The sequence below is a fragment of the Cygnus atratus genome, chromosome 5 (genome assembly GCF_013377495.2).
Source record: "Cygnus atratus isolate AKBS03 ecotype Queensland, Australia chromosome 5, CAtr_DNAZoo_HiC_assembly, whole genome shotgun sequence".
NCBI classification, from domain to species: Eukaryota; Metazoa; Chordata; class Aves; order Anseriformes; family Anatidae; genus Cygnus; species Cygnus atratus.
Genome location: NC_066366.1, coordinates 46,134,161 through 46,154,732, shown reverse-complemented (window position 1 = coordinate 46,154,732; position 20,572 = coordinate 46,134,161). Strand labels below are relative to the sequence as shown.

The following is a 20,572-nucleotide window of genomic DNA, read 5'->3' as shown; positions in this document are numbered from 1 at the left end:
CTGGACATTTTTGCTTAACTATTTTTTTTTTCTTTCACAGAACCACTAACTGCAATGAGCTGCATTCACTGATGCCTGAGAGACTAGACTCCAGGCTGTCCTATTTAATATCACACTGTGTGTTTTTTTTTTTTTTCATTTCCTACCAGACTCTGGAATGTTCTGGCCCTATTTCCATAAAGCCATCGTGTGTATTCGCCTCCAGTTTTAATGCACACTGCAAGATTATTGCAGCTCACTACAGTAAGCTAGCTACATATGACGGGAGTCTTAAAAAAGTATGGTAATCTACAAGTACAAGATACGCTGCTGTAAGGCATATATTTGCTAAAACTGTCATCTTGATATTGTTACTAATGTGAACTGTGCTGTCAACAGACTTCAGAACTAGCATTCCACTAAATGAAACTGGCTCACATCTGCTACATTATTGTTTTAGGATATCAGCTCAGACTACAGCAGTTTTTTCTGGAAAGAATTTTCTTTCAAACCATAAAGTTTAGATACTTTTAGTTTTGCTAAACTGTAGTCTGTGAATGGCTTCATACACAAATGTGTTAGTTCTAGTGTAGATGAGCTCTCAGCTTTTAAGCATACTTTTCAACTTTAACCTTCCCAGATACTGTTTGTTATTCAGATCTATAACCAAACAATTCAACTCTAAATCATGCAATGGAATATACTGTATTGTTTGATGTTACCTTGTCTTATTATATGTTGTTTCAACTGACTGGAATAAAAACAGACTAAAAAGAAAAAAGGATGCATTTTACATACTTGAACTTAAAATGAAATAAGTAAACAAGTACCAAGCATCTGTAGACCTGAGTGTGTTCAACCGTAGTTACCTAAGCACAGTATTCTTCCAGATTTTTTTTGACCCAGCTCAAAATTCACTGGCTGTGATTTCAGTAAAACAGAATTTCAGTGAACAGAAAACATCTTTAAAATTCTCTTTTCCTTTATTTAAACCATGTAAGCACCACCCATCCTTTCCAGAAGCACAAGAGATATATCTTAGAAGTACATAAAAGCTTTTTTTTTTTTTTTTTTTTTTTTTTGTTACAACTGCACAGGTTTTAACGTGTCCCAAATGCTGCATGGGACTGGAAGTACAGAAAGTCTCTTTAGGAATTAAAATGTTATAACCCAGCAACTTTGTACTTGTAGATTACTGTATTTATCTGGAACATCATCAGGTATCAGCACCAAGTCTGGAACAGTTGGAGATAAAAAGCGAGTCCTGGAAAAGTCTTCTAGTTTATCATTATGCCTTCCAATGGCAAATGTACCATATGCCTATATTACATGCTGTCCTTTTCTGGGACAGCAGGTAGTAAGTTTAACTACCCCAGTATTCAAGGCTTTCTCTCTTGCAGGCATATTTCAGTCAAGAATGGTTCCTTGACAATTTTGTAAGTTGACGTGGTTCTGTACAGAAACTCTAACAGGATTACATCCTCACATGATCCTAAGTGTAACAGTTTATCCACTTTTAATATGTCCTGGCTCCTGTCTAGATCATATTGCTCTGATCTGTCATGACACTGTCATTTTGAAATAAAAAAGGATGTGCAGAGCCTCCTCTGAGAAACGTGGGACCACACATAATAAAGTGGTTCTCATTCCCTTTCTAGCATCAGAGTCTGCCCCTCCCAACAGGGCCAATAACCTGTACTCAGTTCTGTTTTAATTGTAAATCCAATTGCCGAATGGGTTTTATTTGACACCCAGCTGTAATAGAAAGACCAGCTAAGGACATGCAGCCACAGGCAGCTGAAGCTCCTGGTATGCTGGGAACCTCCTGAGGCAGTAATGTCTATTAAAATGAGCTTATACATTCACCTTATTCTAGGGCTCTGCCCAGGGTACCTCTTGGCTAGGTAAAAGTGGCATCTCAGTAAAAGATTTCAGTAAAGATTCTAGCAAATTGGGTCAAAATGCACAGCGCTTCTCATTATATATTACAAGTAAAAGACCTTTGACTGGATCATCACTTAAGCACAGCAGCACTTTGGAAGGTGGCACTCAGGAGTTTCTCTCCTTTTTGTGGTTAGGTGGATTTTGCATCTTTAAAACTTTCCTACTGCATGCTTTCTCCCCCTGTGCTACCAGGAAAGGAAGTCCTTTTATTAATTCCTGTATCCTAAACTCCAACTAAAAATCCTTAATATACTGAGACTATAAAACTCATAGTACAGAATATATGCATTGTCACTCAGGTAACTACTGTTGATTGTATTAAGCAAGAACACAAGGACAAATCTAATAAGATATTTATGACTTCAGGGTTGGCTGTGTCGTGACAAAGGGAAGCAATAAGGAAGCAAAGATACAATTGAATGTGTTTAAATAAATTACTTGGGAAAGACTTTACCTCAGTATTCTTTTACAACTGTTTAATAATAACTCATAGAGGAGTAACAGTTGCAAGAGCAGTATTTTTCAGCAGATCTCAGGGACCCTGATGCAAAAGTGAGTTATGTCCCTGTGTTAGAAATCTACCCTAAAGACATAAAAAAATATTAGAGTTGCACAAACTTCTTGATTTATAAAAGAAATTCTGTGAAGGAAAAATATCCAAGGCAAATTACAGAAGGCTGGAAAAGCTGAAATGGTTCAGTCTTTAGCTAATCACCAACACTGAGGGCAGGTAATTGTGGTTTCTCCCCCATCCCTGCAATCCCTGTTGGCTTCCTAAAGCAAAATTTCTATTTTCAATATTCTTATAAGAATTGAACTGAGTCGCTCTGTAAATGAACTGATCATTTGCAGAGGTAGAATTTTGGCAGTGGGAGAATTAAGGGCACTCAATATCCCTATCTTTCATGACTGCAAATCTCGAGAATTGACTTACAAACTGTAGATTGTTAGTGGCTTACTTGGTGTGAAACCAGAAAGTTCTAAAAACCAGTCTGGGATGCGAAGGGTAAGAGAATATGTTGTGGTTTACCTAATTTTTTTAAAAAAATCAACACACAAATATGTTAGCAATAACATATCTGTTCATCATCACCTTGATAATTTTTTGCTTCTATTTCTTTATCCTGTACACTTGATATCTATTATTTCTCACTATATCTTCCTTGGAGCACAAACCACGTCTTCCAAGTGTCTAGGACATTTCCTGTCTTACTCCAACCAGGATATTAAATCTTGTTAGGATTTGAGGAATGAAATCTATAAAAGTTGAGAGAAGCATATTGTAACAGATGAGAACATATCCACATGTTCTAGGTGGCCACATCTGAAAATTTGGCTTAATGGCCTGAGTTCCTGACACCAGTGAAAATGTTTATCTTTGGAGGAATTTCTGATGAACATTTTTATCTCACTGTCTTATTATTTATTTATTTATTTTTAAACCTGCCTTATTTAAAATGTCTTTTGGAATGACTAATACTAGCTGGAGATGAACAATTCTGTCTTTGTGTGCTGGATAAAAACTTCAAATTTGCTTTTGTTTAAGACTGTAACTGAACTGCTCTTTTCACATATTTTGATTGAAGGTATTAAAAGGCTGAAACATCTGGCTGCAAGTTGAGAAGGTGAAGGTTTTATTAGTTTCTCCCTCACTGCTCAGAATTATCCACGCAACTTCAAGCTTTAGTCATCCTGCTTTGCACAGGCCATGAAATAATTTAGCTTCAATAGATAATCATGTTTCGATAATTAATATACTACTGAAAATGCTACTGAGTCCTATATTTGTGTAATCTAAGAAAAAAATAAAATAAAATACTAACAACCCGATAGCAGCTGGTTTATTGACTAGTTTATTGCTCGTTTATAGCTAGTTTATTGACTATTGACTCTTTCCTATCTCAGTGACCAATATTGTTTCAAAGGCTTGGTCTACTGTGCCTAAAGAAGTTCCAAAGGGCCAGAGGGCCATCTTCAGCACATTCCATGCTGCACCCCTCCAAACACCACCCCAGGTGTAGTGGTCAAGGTCCTGATCAAGGTCAAGGTCAAGGCTGCCTGAGAACCTGCTGAGGTTCAGGGGAGGGAATGCAAGCATGGGAATCAAGGGAGAAGAATAGCTTACAGAGCACAGCCTGCATATGAATGCATATGAATGAACAGCCTCGTGTTATAGACACAGGAATTTTGTTGTGTTCCTGAAGCCAGGCTGTCTATCGTCATTAATCTTCTCATGTTTTACACTATTATTTTTTTAGGGGAATAAAAATAACAATGTTGATTATTCCATCTTTCAAGGAATCCTTAAAATAATCAAAAGCAGTTCCTAGGAATCTTGATTTTTTTTTCCTGATATTCTAACCACACAGCACTACTTTTCTTAGCAGTTCATCCATTTATCTGAACCTGACTGCCATGCAACATAAATCAGAAGGCAAGCAAAACCAAAATCAAATAGCCACATCCACCCTTTTCACTACTACCAGACAGTGAATCCTATTTAGCACAAAACCATTTAGAATAAATTTTCTTGGCTTTACTGCAGACCAAGGTCATAATCAAGTCATATTCTTACTCTGCATAACTATCGTATGCAGTAAGTACAAGGCTATTATGTCTGGAACTGAGTGACAACCAGAAAACAAATCCAATTCCATTTCTCTGGAACCTAGTAGAGTTCATAGCACTTAAGAAAAATGCTCCTGTATTTCTATCAACTAGTAACAAAAATAACTATGGAGTAATACCTGACAAATCCCTTTTTTTCTATATAAGTAGAGTTCATGTCTACACATGAATGAACATTATGTTTTGTTTACTGATTAGGAGCTGAAAGTGATAGTTTACTGTGAATGTTTCTCTACATGTTACTTGGTTTTGAACTTAGTGTTGAAACCCTTAGCATGAGGCTATAATCTCTGCATCAAAGGCACAGAGAAAACAACACTAGTTCTTGAGGAACCAAAATGCTTTTACAAGAATCTTTTTTGCATGCTTGCTGCTGTGACTGCTTCATATTTCTGAGTGTGTATTATGTTAAGAAGAAGAGGTGAGGAAGAAGAAGAAGAGGTGAAGAACAAGAGGAGAAACCTTTCTTGGTGCTCTCCTCCTGAAGTGAATATTGATGTCAGAATAATGATCAATAGCCAGTACTGTAAGGAAACCTTAAAGTGTCTCTGCACATTGTTGAAAGCGCACTGAAGTCCATATGGACAGATTTTGGTAGAGGAAGTTATGATTGCCTTTGCAATACTGTTAGTGGAATGATTCAGCAAATAAATGTACCCAGTGAGCTCTTCCCTCACTTTCTTCTCTGCCCTGATCAGGACATATCTGGTTTTGCCTCCCGGTTTGCACTTACAACTACTCTCAAAATCTCAGATCAACCAACCTGCTGAAAGAAAGTGAAACGGATTTGGATCTGACTTGGTGGAGACAGGAGAAAGTTTAGAAAGTGGTACATTTTGCAGCAGTGGGTGTAAAGATGTCATTCACAATCCTTCTCCTCCTGGTTCCTCAGTAATCTTCTGCTCCTCCAAGTCTTTTATCTCTTTCTAGCTATGTTCCTGCAAACTATTAAGCAGACACATTTCCCAGAATGATGCAGGCTTCAAGAAATCCTTTTTTTAAAAGTGTGATGCTATATTCAACTAAAGTCTTGTCTTTGGAAATTTGGGTCGTGTACTAGTTCTTGCCAGTAAACAGGCATCTGACCTCCAGGAGGGGGAGCTAAGATAGCAAGAAACTCTATCCCTATAACAACAACAACAGAAGTTAGAACGTGAGAATTGTTTTCTCCTAACATTGTCTGTCCCCAACCTACATAAACACAATTTCCCTTTGCTAACAGGAGTCTGGGATCCCCAGTGATTGCTGGCTTGACAGCCTCTCTGCTGCATGCCTGACAAATAATTTGAGCTGTATAATACTTAGTTTCTGGGAAAAATAATATTTCAGTATGCTAATAGTGAGTTTGAATTTTATTTGTTTTGTGGTTCAAGCTCGTTCTTTGCCCATGGATAATACAGACTGCAATTACTGTATAGATATGAGGAGGTCAAAACAGAGCAAGCTACAGGACATTAGAGAGATCATTAGATCAATGATCACATTAGAGTGATCATTGTACTCCAGGAAGCAGGGCTGAAGTAGCTACAAAACAGTGACTCAAGTGAAGCCACAAATTCAAGGCTTCCATTCATCCCATTGGGCAGTGTGCTGTGTCACACATCAAACTCAGTTTTGTAGACCTGTCCATAAGTGTGTGCTGAAGTGCAGAAGTTCAGATGTGTAGAATGCAGCCTGCCTAGACTAATGAATCTTTGTTACTGTGTTTACTTCACCAGTTATTTATTTACGACAGAAGGACTTTATTCACAAAACTTGATGTTGCATAAGTTCTTCAAGACTGTTTTGCCTGTGATAAATAATTAAATAACAGCTACTGCAACCTCCAAGCCCAGAAATGTCTGTCTTTCCATTCTGTGACAAAAAAATTCATCCCTGCTCACCTGTGCATGTGCACAGATGCCCAATAGCTCATTACAATTTTTTTCATTGTCAATGAAGTCAGGGAATATGACTACTTTTAGAAAAACAATCTCTTTCAGATTCAGAAATGAAATGCTACAGAACATCTATTGGCAACTGTCAAAGAAACAGTGCATTTCCGACTGCAAGCTGTATTAGTGGACACTGCTGTGCTACCCACCCGAATTTATTTTTTATTTTGTTGTACCACCTAGTCCAATCTGAATGTCTGTCTGCATGGATTAACCTTGCATAGACCTTTGCTATTGATTGTTTCAGCTTCTGGTAGAACCAGAAGGGTACTCTAGAAATGAAAAACTGCCACTAAGGACTTCCTGCCTCTGGAGTCCTGAATTCTAATGTAGGAATCATCATAAACAGCTATTTCAGCTAACTGTAGTTACCAGATGAGAAGGTAATGAGAACAGAAATAGAATATCAAAACCCAACATATTTAATACCCTGCACAAGTAGGTTCCTACTTTGCTATATGTTCCCTCATAGAAAGTGAGGAAGAAGGAAACGTGCAGAACTGCACTTGAATTTTTGAGTTGTCTAGGACTTCAGGGTAGTTCAAAAGTCAATGACAGACCAAGCCTCTGTTTAGAAAGAAACGTCTATGCTTTCATTATAAAAATGCTGATTGTTGAAAACTTCCTCCAGATGGTAACCATCATGATATTTTCACTCCAGTGGGCAAAGAAGAGCAGATGATCACCTCCAGGACTCATATTAAATGGAATCCTGCACCTACTAGCAAAGTGCTATTGGTGTCTTTATTAACCTTCCCCCAAGGCCTTGTCTAATTTTTCACTTGTCTAATGCTGTACTGTTCAAAACTTGACAAATTTGACAAAAAGTGAGAACAACTGATTTAGTATGGTTGTGAATTCATTCTTTAGTCTTTCATCCCCAAAGAACTGATCTCATAACTTAGGTGAAATAGTTTTGATGGATCTCATCTAGTACTCCATAAACTCAGCAATGTACTAAGTGATGATGTAAAGCCGGATGGAGAAAGTCAAAAATGGCAGATTAAAAGAAATTCACATGTGGAACATTTCAACAAAATTTCATAAAATATATGATTTCACTGAAGCCAAAAATGTTTTATGGAGATTTGTCAGTTTTGATTACATTTTCAATAGGAAATGTGCCTGAAGTGCAGTGCTTTCTGATCATTTATGATCAGAGGGACAGAGAGAAAAAGGAGAGAGGAAGAATAAAAAATTGACCTTTTTATACCCCCCAAAAAAAAAAAAAATTGACACAATTTCATTTCATGAAAACATTCACAAAATAGTGTTTATGTTGCATATTTTAAAATCATGAACATAGCTGAATTATCTGCCTCTGGACAGCTCTACTTAACAAGGTAAAGGGAAAAGAAAAAATTGTTTTCTTTCTTGATCCTTTTCCAGAGGGCTTACACCTTTCCGTGACAAAAACTGGACATGTCTGTTAAAACAAACAAACAAAAACAACTAATAATACAAAACTAATTTATAATAATTCCCCTGTTTGGAACTCAAATATTCTGTACTGTGTTTAGCATAATGCATTTCGTACTAAGAAAAAATGAAGGCAACCTGCTGTTTCTTTGCAAGCAAATTGGTCTCTACCTATAAATTATTCTACACTGTGAAGCAAACAGTTTGCTTTTAGCTAGAGATATGTGGGCAGTCTGGCAAAATGTCTGTGGATAATTTGAAAAAGCTGCTTTTAGTGACCTAAGTGACTAAACATTGCTTCTGTGGAGACAACATCTTGACACATTTTAAATGTGTTGCATGGTGCTACATCGTTGATGAGATTGTCTATGGTGTCACATTACTTTGTGGGGTATCATTCATTTAGGGTCTTACGAAAATGAGTGTGGGCGGCCATATTCTTACGTTCCCTATTTCTGGCATATGGCCCAGGGAGAAAATATGGTACTAGCTGTCCCCCAGCCACCTAGGTACCTTAATATAAATAAAGCTCTAAGTATCATATGTACATCTTTCCAACAAAACCAGAGATTTCACCTTCACCTTTTAATATTGCTTTGCATGCTGCTCCTTCAGAGTACTACGAACTACTCCATAATCACTGCTAAGGAGCTATTAAAAAAGATTAATAAAGTTGCTTGCACACTAATTGCCTCTGAATTTGAAGAGAAGCTGTCATGTACAATGTAGTCATTTATGGAACCACTGAACAAAAGATGTTCCCCAGCTAGAGAACAAATCTTGCTCACATGACACAGCCCCTGTAACAGGCAAACAGAAGGTTATTAAACAGATTTTTAAATCATTGCCATCAGATATCTAGTTAATAGGAAAGAGGAAAGATATTAAAACAATGGATAAAGAATATAAAGATAAGCCTCTAAAATTCCTACTCAACTAAATAGCTGAAATATTCATCAACTGCACGATGTCTTAACATCAATAGAGCCTGACAAGAATCTGGGGATCTGGACTTGTTATCTTTTCCTGGCGATCCGATCTTCTGCATGCAAAGGTGGAGAAAGTGCTATATTCTCACTACTCCAAGAATAACACTATAGTACTTCATATAGGAAACATATTGTGCTTCTACATTAATAATAATAATAATAATAATAATAATAATAAATTCAGCATTACAAATCAGTACAGGTATAGTAGTAGCTATTTTATAGCAGTAAAAAACAAGCATCCAGCAAGCAGTGGCACTGTCTTAAAATCTACTGTTTACACGGGCACCAGTAAATGTAGTGATTTACATTAGAGTACAGAGAGAAAGAAGGACTAGATGCATTAGGACAAAACAGTTTCCCAAGGATACAGAACATTTAAAAATTATTCTTTTTTTCTCTTAATTTTGCATGGTCTTGCCTTTTTTTTTTTTTTTTTTCTTATTTCCATTCAGGTTCAAAGTAACTTTGTTTGATACTCTCTGTTTTCAGTAAGAGGGTCCTATTTTCCCTTTTCAATATTGATGACCAAGCACATATCCTAAGAAGGTACACATCAGAGGAATAAGAGGACAGAGGAACATACGATAGATGATTGGATAAAATAATTTGTTTGGTACAGTGAGGCTGTGAATATAAGTCTTGATTCTGACAGAGAACAGACTTTTTTGGCACTTAACTCCATTTTGATTCTCCTTTGGTGAAAGGTTATAACACTACATTTCTGAGACAGTCATTCAGATTTCCCATTTAACATCAAAGCTAATTGAGAAAGGGAGGCTGAATTGGACTGCACAGATTCTAACACAGGGAAGTTTCAGCTCTAGATACAAATATAAGTAAGGACAAGCTAGAAATAGTAAATAGACATTTCTGACCCAATGATTCCCAGCCTTGGAATTAAAAGCACAAGAAGATCATGAGAGGCCTTAAGGGATAACAAAGTAATAAATAAAGGCAATGTCAGGAGCACTGCTCCTGCAGGATGAAGGAATACAGATTACATGTTTAAACACTGGCTGCAGCAGTTTACATCATCCGAGGAACTATTAGCTGCCTTTAATTTCTGGCAGCAGCTCAGTTCCCCTGGGAAGAAAAGGCAAAGCAGAAGAAGAAATGGTATTTACATCTGAAGCTGTGATTAGAGTCACTTCTCCATATTTCTCCCACTCTACTTCTTCCTTGAAGGAGCAGAGATACTGCCTACACAGGGTATGCACAAAGACAAAGGAGAACCACGCAAGCATTTTATTTCCAGAAGCTGGAAATGTGGTTTCCGACCAGTTTTTTTTTTTTTTTTTCTTTTTTTTTTCTGCCTCACACTAACGGCTGTGGGACAGAATATTCTGTGTGAATAGTTTTACATGCCATATAGCATCTCAAATCTGCTGACCATGAACAGAGGAAACAGGATACAGTAAAGGCAATAAGTAAGCATCTAATTTTCTCCACAATGTACTGAGTGACAGGAAAGAGTCTGCCATCTACATGTGTTTATGAAGAAGCAACTCAGAGCAGAATAAACCCCTGATATACCATCCAAAACTTTCTGTCATTATATTTTCCCAATAACTGCTCTAAATATTTTTCTTAAAGAGCTCTCCTAGGCTTATTTCACTTAGGAAGCATAAAGCTGTCACATTTAATGAATCCTGACAAAGGTAGAAGAGAGCACTGAAAGCAACCCAGCTTTGTTTTTCCACTTCTCTCCATTGCCTTTGAGGTCTGTGTGTGGTTGCATCAGTGAGATCAAAATTGCCAGCAGACTCACAAATGACACCTACCAGCAGTAGAGAAAAAAAAAAAAATAGTCCTCTCCCATTAATGCTTCACAGTGGGTGATCTTTAGCATTGTGCAGACAGCCAACAAGAGACCAGTGCACCACTTAAACTCTCTTAATAGCTTTTAAGTGGGTCCTAAGAGGTGCAGAAGCCTGGAGTTGGCCTTCGGCCCAAAAGCAAATTCCATCTGACATGTGCCAAAGCATTTCAGGCAAACAGACTCCTTATCAATATGTCTCCTTGTGCTATTTTTCAGCATAGTTGTTACTGCAAGGTATCACAGCAGTGTTCTTACCAGCTTTTTGTGCTTGTACAAAACTAGATATCTTGAATGAGTCCAGGAAGGCAGAGAGGCAATGCAGAATAAAACCAAAGAGAGGGCCTGAAGGACAAATAGGAAAAAAATGTGAGGTAGAGTTTTAAGCTATTCCATAGGCAGCAAAATACACCTGCTCAGAAATGCAATTATTGTTTTCTTCTGTCTGCAGAGCAGTCTATCTATTCAGGTCACTGTATGAATCAAATGAGAAGACAGTCTTTCATGTTTTCTGGGTAGACCTCTGGATACTTTAATTGGACCTCATATGAAGATCTTCTGAGGGATTTGGGAGTTTGCTGATGTGTTATTTTCTTGGACTAAAAACTGAGTTAAGTGCTAATTATGCATATCTTCTCATGCATCTAGGATCTTGACCTATGTCTACACCAAAATTTTATATACTAAAGGCATGGGTTCTTTACTTTTGCTAATAGGGCACACATTTGTTGTAACCCAGTGAAATGGGTTATAAAACCAGCATTAACTCTAAATCCAATATACGGTATTTTCATCAGTTTTACCTCTGCCAGTCTATTCTGACCTCTATGCAACCCTTTTGCATAAAGGGCTAAAAGAAAAAGGAAAATGAACAAGAAAAAGGGAACAAACAAAAATAACAAAACAACAACAACACTGCAACCACACACACACACACACACACAACCCACACACCCCTTCAGTTTGGATTTGGCAGGAATTTATCAGACATTTCACTCCAGACTTACCTAGACCTCTCTGACCCATTATAGTAAATAGCTATCTTTAAGTGGTCTGAAATAATAAAGGACAAAAAATGAAACAGTTACAGCTATTCCGGAGGATAACAAACTGACTCCTAAGAGCTTGAATGAACTCAGCCCAGAGCAGTGGAGTTTGTTTACTGTATAATATTATTTTAGAAATCCTTTCCTTGCTATTTCAATCAAAATGAACTGCATTTCCTAATACCATTCATCCTGAGAGATACTGCCACATGCTCTATCCAAACACAGGCTTAAACTAACCCACCCCGGCAGCAATTATTTTCAAGGCTTTTGAGCCTCTTGGGAGATATTGCCCTCCTCTGTTCCAGTGAAGCAGAAAACCATCTTGTATCCAAGGGGAGAAAAGTTTTGTTTCCACATTCTCTACAAATATTTTAAGCATTATTCTCCACCCCCACCCCCAATATGTATTTTACTCAAATCTTCTGTTGTGTAGGGCTTATACAAAGAGGGAAGACTTGCCAAATCCATAATGTTCATTATTATTACTAATAATCATATAATTTTAAAGCACAGATAAGGACTGACTAAGCATTCGATATTTAAACATGTTCATTGCAGCTGTTTTAGTCACAGAGTTCATGTCCCACAAATCATTGGCCTATGCTGTGATGAAAGATAAATAAGATGATTTACATAGGCACCTGTAGCAATTTAACTGTAAATTCACAGGCACCAATCTTCACTGAGGAAGCACCTGACTTGCACTGTCCAACAACAAGCACTGAATTAGGAAGATTCCTTTATGAAAAGCATGTTTTTAATACCAAGAGCCACTGAAATTCACTGCTATTAAATCTGTTTAAAACAGATAAACCAAAGCACTTCCTTAAAAAGCAGATGGCAAACTGAAATTTGGTTCCACGTGGGTCTATGGAGGCAGACGGTCTTAGCAGGTTCAAAAATGAATTCAACAATTTCATGGACATCAATCTGGTCTTTAATCAGGTTCCCTTAAAGAGAAGAGGTAAGAATGCATCCTCTGACACACTGTGTTCCAAAGTTTTGGACACTGCTGGGGGAAAGGACGGCAAAAAAGCTGCTCCAATAATTTCTTGTCATTGCTAGGGACAAAGTACTGAGCTGGTCTGTCTCAGTTTGGGAATTTCACATTTTAGTGAGTCACACTTCATGGTCAGAACTAGGGACTGAGTTCAATAGGGGAAATATAGCATGCATGGACTTGACCATTACATTTGCAAAGCGTTCAAGTCAGAAATTGAACACAGTGCCATTCTGTAAGGTATCTGATAGATTAAAATTCATCAACACAGCTAAGATTCTGCATTGTGAAATTCTGGGTAGCTGATAATAACGATAAATAAAATATTACATCAAAAATGATCAATAATGTCATCTAAAGCAATTGTTATTTCCTCCTGAGCATTCCAAATGCAACAAAAAAGAAAATGAAGAGTGCAGTGTTCTTATCTGGTTTTAAGGCCATGAGTTTTCAAAGTGAGAACTGAAGTGATGCAAAAATGTGCTGCCAGTGCTACAGTAAGCTCTAGTTCCCTAAATAGCAATGTCCTGCTTTAGTGGACTGGAAACTTTATATAGTGCAGTATTGACCACAGAAGGAACTAAAACATATCATCATGTTTTGGACTCTCCTCTTCAATGACCTTTGAACCTTTCCTGTAGAGAATAACCCAAGCCACAATGTCTGTATATAGAATTGCACTGCCTTGAAGTTCAGAATGGTTTAAATCTAGGGTTTCAGTTTGAACATATCTGTAATTTTTATTTCTCTAGGCTTTGCAGAAACATCCTTACTTTTTTTTTTTTTTAATTCTTTTTGTATTCTTCGAATGATACAGATGGGATCTTTCTTCTTAGTCTCCTGACTAAACTTTGGTGAAAGAGGTCATTGGACCAGCCACTATATAAAGTCTATATAAAGTCTGTGAACTTTCTAGGCTGTATCTTTTCCTTTTTGACTGCTGCGAAGACTGTCAAACAGAACCCTTTGTAGGAAGGCCTTGCTCACTTCACCTCCTTTGAGATATGGCATCTTGAAAGAGCTTCATCTTTCACTAACTTATAGAATCCACAACTTTGGTTGTGCTTCAATTGTAAAGTAAGTTTAGCAAAAATGATAGCTCTTTCTAAATTTGATACTTTTGACTAAAACCAAACAAAACAGAATAAATACAGTGATAAGAAGAAAAAAAAGCAGAGAAAATTCACAACTTCGCTTCTTTTGATCCCACCTTCAATTTCATACTAACACTGCTAGTGATACCTCAGCATCCACCTTCATCAATCCCTCCCTTTTTGGTGGATAGACACTTCAAAACCTTCTACTCCTGTCTGCCGTTGTTAGCCTAAATGATAACAATCACACATTTTAAAGTCTATTTTTCTAATCAATCACTTCCTTTCTGCTGTTTGAATACACTGAACTAAATAAAATAAATTTCAGAGATGGCACTGGCAGTCAGTAAATGCTTGCTAACAGCAAACAATGTTTGCTTATTTTCTCCTTCCTTAAAAAATGCAGTTACAAATTTGTAATCACAAATGACAATCTCCTTTCCATGCTGTATTTGCTATGTTTCTCAGAGAGTCAGCTCAGCCTTTGCTTCAGCTACTGAAGGACACAGTGAGCATGATTATACAGTATTAACACACCTACGCAGGTTCAAATGCTGCTCTACTGCTAAAGGATAATTGCATCTTGTAACACGGTAGGCACAGTCATACTTGCCATTGTATACATCACTATTCACCTTCTGATCACCCTGTCTAAATCAGACTAAGTAGTGTCCAGCCATTAGTCATTAAGTTAGGTGATGAGTATGATGAAAAATGAAGTATTAACTTAAGGCTATTCCTTAGCGGGAGTAGTCTGAAATGGTGTGAAAAGGAGGCAGGTGTGTCTAAAGCAGTCATACTTCTCCTTCCTGACACCAGCACCAAACCTCTGATTGACTACTAAGCCAGGAGCAGCAGGACAGACCTATAAAGGGTGTGCTTGGAGAGACAAGTGTCATAACACTGACAGAAAACAAACAAACAAACAAACAAAAACTATTCTTCAGGCTCTCTTTAGATATTATTTTTTCCATGACAAGCTCTTTGGGTGAAAAGCATCTTACTGCCAGAAGCAGATGAAGACAGAACTGAAAGTGAGACCATCCTCCTAATGTAAGACAAGTAGAATAACTCCACGCCCAGAGAAGTTCAAAATGATGTTGTTTAACTTCTGAATTTATTTATTTTTCTGAGAAATGCTGTAGTGGCCTGGACAGACAGCCTTCAGCATTCACGTTTGCAAGCACTATTCACAACCATATAATCACAAACTCTTGAATCTTATGGTGGGAAAGCTCAGGCTTTTCCGAACCAACAAGATTCCAGGAGAAGGAGCCATAAAAGAAATGCTAAGTATCCTGAGATTCACAACAAAATCAGGACTAGCAAAGCCAGTTGCATGTCAGAACCTACAGTCAGGTATATAACCAGTGAATGTATTTTTTAAACTCAATGTGAGCATTAAGTAAATATGACTGATTAATCCAATTATCCCACTTGCCTTCCCACTTGAATATTTATGATAACTCTATTTCTCCTAAGCAAAATAGAAAGGAAAATGAAGCCAAGCACCTAAAAACTGCATTCTCCATGAAGCTATGTGGGTAGGCTGAAAACAAATAAGGTAAAGTGTCCTCTGACGGTTTGTGTTCAAACAGAAAGAACCTGGTTTGTGGCAGTACCACAGGCTTTATTGGGCTAGTGTTAGGTTAGAAATAAAGGCAATTTAAATTTTCTAATATATATTAAAAAAAAAAAAAAAAAAAAAAAAAAAAACACTTTTCAGGTTTTGGATTCCTCAAAATAAGGAGCCAAAAGGCAAGACCTCATAGGTTCATGTGGTGACTTTGTGAAGGTATTTCTGGACAATGCAAGATACAGTAAATTATATTTGCCCCAGCTTTCAGTTACACATGTAAGGCTGGGACTTGAGGGCTCTGCATTGGAGCTGCAACCCTGACCATGCTGATGGCCAGATGGCTGCCAGCAGGCGATGGGCTAAGTCCCCAGTTCATTTGTGTGTGATTGGAATGCACGAATGGGACTGACCTCCTGGGTTAGTGAGTCCAGGACCCTGCTAACCACAGGCAGCTGTGGTGCTAAGAGGTAATACATCAGCCAGAAGCTGATGTATAGCTTGTTCTTCCTGTTGTGAATCCTTTCATGGCCCCTTCCATTTTCTCCTGGGAGTTAAGGTCCTGGGCTTCAGCTGCTTTTGCTCCCAGGGATAGCTAACAATCCCTTGAAAAATCTCAACATGACAAGCTTTATTAAACTTCTTCTGGAACTCAAAAAGTGCTTTTATTTTTTCAGTTCAGGTTGAGAAGCTGAGACACTTTGGCTGTGTATTTTGGGTTCGGCTGTTGACTGTGTATAGTACTGTGGCAGAATATAGAAACTACTAAAACCCTTTAGTTTCCTTAGAGAGAACTGCTCTGGCACAGACAATACCAGGAGCAGCTTGGACTTTTCTAAGAAATTCAGGATGAGACGCATTATATGGGATATAAGGAGGCAAGGCCAAGCACTTTAGGATCTTACATAAGCATGCTAGACTGGGAGGTTATTCTAAGCTTCCTTCAGGAGGCCTTTCCACGCCCTCAGAGTAGCCCAGAACAAGGACAACTCAAACTGTGTCTTAAACCTCCCATGGACTTTGGGATTGGTGTTGTGACTCTAAAAAAGAAAGCGTTAGATCTTTATCAGAGTTAAATGAAGTTGCTTAAGGGTTGCAAAGAGAGATGGGAGCACCAGAAAAATTAAAAGTTGCAAGTTCCTGTCTCCTAGTCTGCATTTAATCAATGAAACCACATATTCTGCTTAGACATCCAGCTTTGAAGACACAGCCCTTAATGGCCTGAGGTTTTACTGTTCCAGCTTTGTATTTTTTGTTGTTGTTTTTTTTGTTTGTTTTTGTTTTGTTTGTTTTTCTTTTTTTCCTTCAGCCTTTACTACCAAACTCAGAGTCATTCAATGCAAATATAGGGAAGAAGACTGGTGTCACAGTGGGGAATCTAATTTAATGAAAGCACATGCAGAAATTATTTTGTTTATTGAAAGTGTGTAAACGGACAGTACGATTTACAAGGTTACAAGAAAACAAGTACACAGCTTCCCCTGATGCTGCGGTTAAGGCAGTTTGGAAACTATTGTGGTGTGTGACAGAACAGTGCACACACACTGCCGAAAGCCACAGCAACTATTAAAATCCATCTTTGTTTTAAGTACCAACTATTAAAGTGACCGTGCTGGTTTTACCTTGTTTGCTCTGACAGTGGATGACAAAAGTCATTTTAAATGATGAAAAATTGCAAGTCTGCCTTTTCTGAATTGCAGAGGGAATTCGCCTCTGTGGTTTTTGAATGACACTGTGAAGCCAAAGCCAGAAAGTGAAGTTCCACATACTGCGTCAATTATGCTCAGCAGAAAGCAAATATAAACCTGAAATATGGAGACCCACATATATGCAAGTGTCCAGATTTTATGGCATCCAGGTTTTAATGTAGCCTGAAATGAGATGGTAGAATTCATGGCAGCTGTTTTACTTCACCACCAAAAATATACCTCACATTGATAATGCCAGGATATTCCACATAGGATGATTATCCTATTCTTTTGATGCAACAATATCACACAGACAATTTTGTGCCAGAAATAAAGCATTTGTGTCTTCCACCACTTCTTGAACTTCTATGGTCATAAAATTGAATGAGGCATCTTAATCTTCAATCTGAGACCAAAAATAATTTAGAATAGTTTACTGAAAAAATCACCTCTTAGAATTCTGTTCCTAGAGTGTTCTTGATGCAAACATCATGATTTTCTAAAATACATTACTTATTTGCAATTATACAATGCAATGTTCTTTAAATTACAGAAGTAATTGAAAGTATCCTTAATATTTGCAACTGGTCACAAAATTTCTATGGAGAGCTCATGCCCTAATGTTCAAGGCTCATAATTCCTAAGATCAATTTTCTGTTGTAAGAGTTCATAGAAAAATATTTAAGATGAATTTAACAGAACAACTTTCAATTCACTTTTCAAAGCATTCTAAAACCAAAACACCAAGAAAAAAGGAATGCAAATGCATCTCTCTAGTTTTCAGGAATTTCTGCTTCCAGGGCCAAATTCTCTTTTGATGAAAAGAAGCCATTTTATTGTGCTTGTCCAGCAGAGAACACACTGTACAATATTTTGACATTTCAAACCGAAGCCTGACTAAGGGCTTATATGGACATTTTAAGAGGGAACAAAGGAACCGTACAATTTTTAGCACCTTACAAAGGTTTCTTTCAAGCTCAGTTCTAAAGTTATCTAAGATTTGTGAAGAAATATTCACCTTTTGAAATAGATGCTACAATCTGGTAATGAAATTTGAGAATGTGAACATTATTCCTCTCTTAAAAAATGAACAAGAAAAAAAAAAAGAAAACACTATTCTGATTTTCATTCCAATGTTGTACGTTGGTATGTTAGAGTAACATCTAGTCCTGTATGCCTTCTCAACAAAATTGTTATTTGTGTTGTTAGTAGAATAGTATAAAACAGTTTTATTGTGAATGATAGATATTCTATTACTTAATTTTAAATAATCAGGGTCCATAATATTTTTAATATTTATTTTATAAATAGGATGGAGGTGAATTTATTTTTGCTAGGCTGCAAGACAATGAGCTTTATTTCAAGAAATAAATGCCTAAAAAAACCAGTAACAGAAGGTGCTCTGTAATAAAACTACAGTTTTGAGAAACTAGTAGAAAATCATGGTCATGAATTCCTTTCTCATGTATGAAACTCCATGGCTCTGATTCTATTCTACTGCCTTTGAAGTCAATGGAATATTTCCCATTAGTTTCAGCTGGCCCTTTGTTTTATTTTCAGAAGTACTTTTCAAAGTTTCCCATTTCCAAGTTCCCATGATTTAACCTTGGGTGTGATCTTGAAAGAATTTTTATGCACATGAGTAGACAGAATTACTGAAGTCAATGAGCCTGGAGGGCTGGACCCAGCATCACCACTTACAGTGGCTGTTAACTGCATGGAATGCCAACACTTGATTTCTTCATTCCGCTTTAGAACTCAGGATATACATCTCTGCAGCTTATGCAACAGTTACAGTGCTAACAATGGCAGCTCACTAAAAACAATTTATACTTTGTGGAATAGCAAGGAGATAAAATTGCAACAGAGTACTTTCGGCACATCAAGAAAGCAATACCAAAAAAAAAAAAAGGCTGGTTTCTCCAATTTTCTTGTTTTTTTTCTGAATGACATTAAGCATAATAGGCTTCAGAATAATATTTTGAAGAAAACGTCTGAAACTTTGATTTCCACGAAGTCAATTGATTCTGACATGTAATTATTGCTGCAGAGGGATTTTTTTCAAGTTCTCAATAGCAAACAAGAAAATGGACCCCATCAGTTTCATATTTAGGTGTCTGACTCACTTATCAAAATGAAAATATAGCCCAAAGTCTCATCTGATGATGCAATACATCACCATGCACTGTGTAAAATCTAACAGCTATGGTTTGATTTAATTTGAAGTAAAAATAAAAACAAGGCTGCATGTTACAGCAGCTTTGCTAATGTTCCTCAGCCGAAATTTTAACTTGTTCTAGGGGGTGGTTTTTTTCCACTTTTATCCTCACATCTTTCTAGAAGATCAATATCATTTTGTTTGCCCTCAGTCAAATTTTCTAACGTGCTTTTTCTTCTTTTTTTTTTTCCCTCCCCTTTTTTAAAAAAGAGATCATTGCTAACAGTGAAGTGGTGAGGAATAACCCAACTGGAACAATGTACTGAATATTCTCTGTTCTGTAAAAAGCCACCGCACCCCCTCCCACACATGTATCCATATTTCTTCATTTCTTCCTCTCTTTCTCTTCTGGGTGTTTGTTCTGTATTCTTTTTCCCTGTCTCCTCAGTCCCCAGCATGAAGCACAGTCCAGTCCAAGAGATTTTTGTGGATTTCAGAGAGGGTGAACTGGCTTCTGACTGCTGTTATCTCCCTCCCATGACTGATACAATCTAAACGGTATCTGGATTTTTGAAACAACTGCATTTGGTTGGAAACTGAATACTTCCTTGATTCTTAACGGTTCAAAACAGAATTTCTAAGTTTTTTGTTTGTTTTTTTGTTTTAATCTTAAATGTCAAAGTAATTGAGTGTCCAGCAGCTCTAAGTTCCCCTTAGATTTTTTTTAACTGAACTTTTTGTTTCCTTTACTGTGCTGATATTTTTCCAAAATGGCACCAGTGAGAAGAGCACAGAAAATAAATCCATTCTTTTTGCAAGTGGACTTCTGAGCTAAATAAATGGATTTAAGGATGCCCATAGGAGATAATGAGAATGTTTAGCATTTACAGTAAATGTACAGGGTTTTTCATCTCTCTAGTACAGTAGAAACATTAAGTAATAAACCACCAGATTAATAATAATAATTAAAAAAAAACAGCAAATGGATAATTAAGAAAACAATGAACATTAGAAAACCTGTAAAAACACAGACACACAGCTAGGCCAGCTCATTAGGTTCAGCTGAACTTGATTTATGCTCTATCTGTTTTAATATCCAACAGACACCCCCCTGATGAGAGCCAAATGTGCCAAGAATCTCTTGACCTAATGATTTTAATAAACCATTTGTTTGAAATGCTTCTTTTTAATTAAATGTCTGGGTTTGGGGATGCTAGGCATCAAAGAAGGAGTACTGGATACCCAAAAAGTAGGCAGCACATAACTGAATATATTTGTGTATATCTCTACATTAG

At 37.1% G+C, this 20,572-nt stretch overlaps 1 protein-coding gene across 7 annotated transcripts in view; it reads right to left on the bottom strand.

Annotated features, from left to right (window-relative positions):
- Positions 1–20,572, bottom strand: part of FLRT2 (fibronectin leucine rich transmembrane protein 2) — a 181,408-nt gene that overhangs the window by 123,289 nt on the left and 37,547 nt on the right. For 5 of the 7 annotated variants that reach the window (XM_035540002.2, XM_035540000.2, XM_035540001.2 and 2 more), the window contains one exon: positions 10,971–11,057. The exons of the other annotated variants lie outside the window; for them this stretch is intronic. The gene's annotated coding sequence lies outside the window, so the exon portion shown is untranslated. Of the gene's footprint in view, positions 1–10,970; positions 11,058–20,572 lie in introns of those variants that run through there. 7 annotated transcript variants of the gene reach the window in all.